The sequence below is a fragment of the Palaemon carinicauda genome, chromosome 11 (genome assembly GCF_036898095.1).
Source record: "Palaemon carinicauda isolate YSFRI2023 chromosome 11, ASM3689809v2, whole genome shotgun sequence".
Lineage (NCBI taxonomy): Eukaryota > Metazoa > Arthropoda > Malacostraca > Decapoda > Palaemonidae > Palaemon > Palaemon carinicauda.
The window spans coordinates 25,629,300-25,633,188 of NC_090735.1; positions in this window are offsets into that span (position 1 = coordinate 25,629,300).

The window sequence follows — 3,889 nt, forward strand, 5'->3', positions numbered from 1 at the left end:
AATGGAGAAAATGGGCCTTTGCCAAAAGGCCTCCAGCCCATGGTCGTCACCCTTACACATCGTTCTGAAGAAAGGCGGCACCCTCTGTCCGTGCGGGGATTACAGGCGCCTGAACATGCAAACAGAACCGGATCACTACCCCCTCCCAAACATTGCCGATGTAACCTCCTACCTGCACAAAGCGAAGGTTTTCTCTACGCTCGACCTCCTGAAGGGGTATTATCAGGTGCCTATGAACCCAGAAGACATCCCCAAGACCGCCATCACCACTCCGTTTGGTACATACACCTTCAATTACTCTTGTTTTGGCCTTCGTAATGCTGGGGCAACGTTTCAACGTCTCATGGATGGCATCTTAGGGGACCTCCCTTTCTGTGTATGTTATGTGGACGACATACTTGTGTTCTCCTCCTCAAAAGAGGAACACCTCCGTCACCTGCGCATCGTGCTCGACCGCCTGCAACAAAACAGCCTTGTAGTCCGGTACGACAAGTGTACCTTTGGCGCCAACGAAGTGTCGTTCTTAGGGCATCGTATCACTCCTGAAGGGGTCCATCCCCTCCCTGAGAGGGTAGCAGCTGTTCAGAATTTCCCCACGCTCTCGACCGTCAAAGCTCTGCAGGAATTCTTGGGCATGATCAACTATTATCACCGTTTTCTGCCAGCCATTGCCGCCACTCTTGCTCCCCTCTACGCCTCCCTCAAGGGCAAGCCAAAGGACTTGAAGTGGGGTCCCCTTCAAGAAGCAGCCTTCTGCAATGCAAAGAAGGCCCTATCAACTGCTGCGACTCTTACTTTTCCTATCCCACACGCCCCTCTCCTTCTCTCCACCGATGCCAGCGACGTCGCTATTGGTGCAGTACACGAGCAGGTGGTCAAAGGCTCGCCCCGCCCATTGGCCTTCTTCAGCAGAAAACTGTCCAAGGCAGAATCGGGTTATTCTACCTTCGATCCAGAATTGATGGCGGTGCACTTGGCTGTCCGTCACTTTCGCCATTTCTTAGAAGGTAAGCCCTTCGTCATTCGCACAGACCACATGCCTCTGGTGCACGCCTTCACTCGACAGTCTGACGCCTGGTGCGCCCGTCAACGCCGACATCTCTCTGCCGTGGCTGAATATAATTGCACCCTCCAATACGTCCCTGGGAAAATGAATCCCGTTGCCGATGCCCTGTCAAGAAACACGTTGGCTGCCGTTCAACTGGTATCGGATTACAACGCCCTGGCTGAAGCCCAACGACAGGATCCAGAGTATCAAGCTTGTAGGACATCCTGCACGTCCCTCCGTTGGGAGGATTTTCCCCTCGAAGAATCCAACACCACCCTCCTCTGTGACGTCAGTACTGGTAGACCGCAACCTTGGATTCCTGCTCCAATGCGCCGACAGGTGTTTGATTTCATCCACGGCCTTTCACATCACAAGGACATCGTTACCTGTTTACCGTCATCGACCGCTCCACTCATTGGCCTGAAGCCATTCCCATGAAAACTGCAACGTCCGCCTCATGTACATCTGCCTTACTCTCTGGATGGATTTCAAGATTCGGTATCCCTGAGCATATTACTTCTGACAGGGGAACCACTTTTACCTCTCAATTGTGGACGTCATTAGCAAATCTCCTGGGCATCACCCTACATCAGACAACGGCCTACAACCCCGCTGCCAATGGAATGGTTGAACGTTTTCATCGCACCCTCAAAGCAGCTTTGATGTCCCGCTGCAAGGATTGCAACTGGTTTACTCAGCTTCCCTGGGTCCTCCTTGGACTAAGGACCACTCCTAAAGACGCCCTCGACGTCTCGGCAGCCGAAATGGTGTATGGCGACCCGTTGGTCGTCCCTGCCGAGTTTTTTCCTTCTACAACCTCCTCCGACGATCTCCAGCGCATACGTCACGTCGTGGGAAAATTTACTCCGTGCCACCAGACTTACAAGCCCCCAGCGAAGCATCACATACCAACGGACTTGCACTCTGCAACGCACGTCTTCCTGCGCAACGACACCAGCAAGCCACCACTAACGCCCCCTTACACGGGCCGTTTCCTTGTGATCCGACGCAGTCCGAAAGCATTCCTCCTAAACATTCGGGGCAAAGAAGACTGGGTCTCCATTGATCGTCTAAAACCTGCTTATCTTCTGACAGATGACCCACCTACAGTTCGCCTCTCTAGATCAGGGCGCCCTATTTAACATGTACAGTATGTCATTTTTAGGGGGGGAGCCATGTACCAACCGTGTTTCACACAATTGTACATAATTCCTTTTGTATATATTATGCTTGTATCTTCGCTCCTCCTTCGCACTAAAAAGGACCTGAATGATCATGTCTCCGGTTTTGCTCTGTATCATTGTCTGTCTCTCGAACATGTCACGTCCTGTTGCCTTGAGGTTTTGTATATAAAGCAGAGTGTTCCTTAATAAATAACTCAGTCGTTTCCAATCTGCCTTTGAGTCCACACCCTTACTCGGCACCGTCACAAAACATATGGAATCTTCATGTAAGCCTCTGGTAAATTGATGAATACTGGGAATTTCTATCATATTTTCTAAAATTTGCTCTAGTGGTCAGTACTTGGGTAAGTTAGCCAGTATATATAAAATTATTCTGAAAATAAAAGGTCTATTATTATTATTATTTTTATTATTATTATTATTATTATTATTATTATTAGCGAAGCTACAACCCTACTTGGAGAAGCAGGTTGCTATAAGCCCGAAAGCTCCAACGGAAGATTAGCCCAGTGAGTCAAGGAAATAAGGAAATAAATAAATTTTATGAGAAGTAATGAATAATAATAATAATAATAATAATAATAATAATAATAATAATAATAATTAAAATACATCCAATTAACTGTAGTATATATAAAATACACAGTTTTAATATTCTGTCTTAACATTATTATTACCAAAGGAAATGCAAATTGCTTAAGCACAAAAGATTCCAATGATTTTTGTTGAACCTGTAGTATAGATAACGCAATAGACTGTCCATCAAATATGAGTTATGAAGCTATATATATATACATATATATATATATATATATATATATATATATATATATATATATATACCTATATATATACCTATATATATATACCTATATATATACCTATATATATACCTATATATATATACCTATATATATATACCTATATATATATACCTATATATATATATATATATATATATATATATATATATATATATATATATATATATATATATATATATATATATATATACTGTTTGTGTATACATATATATACATATACAGTATATATATACATAATATATATATACACATATATATATATGTATATATATATATATATATATATATATATATATATATATATATATATATATACATATTTATTAAATATATATACATATATATATGTAAATATATATGTGTGTATATATATAACATATTATATATATACTGTTTATGTATACATATATATGTGTATATAATATATATATACTGTATATGAATACATATATATATATATATATATATATATATATATATATATGTATATATATATATATATATATATATATATATATATATATATATATATGTGTGTGTGTGTGTGTGTACTATATATATATATATATATATATATATATATATATATATATATATATATATATATATATATATATATATATATATTCCTTTCCAATTGGGGAAACCTTAACGTTGTGGAAAGGTTACACATCGCTAAAGGTGTACTAGTCAGGGTCACCCATACTAGGTTGGTTTGTTTTGAGCGATCAGACGAAAATCTCCAGCCATCACCAATCCACAGTTGGCCAATGTGGTAATTAAAACTGACCAAACCCCAGGCATGACTAAGAACAATGTCTGAGGCGTTTGTC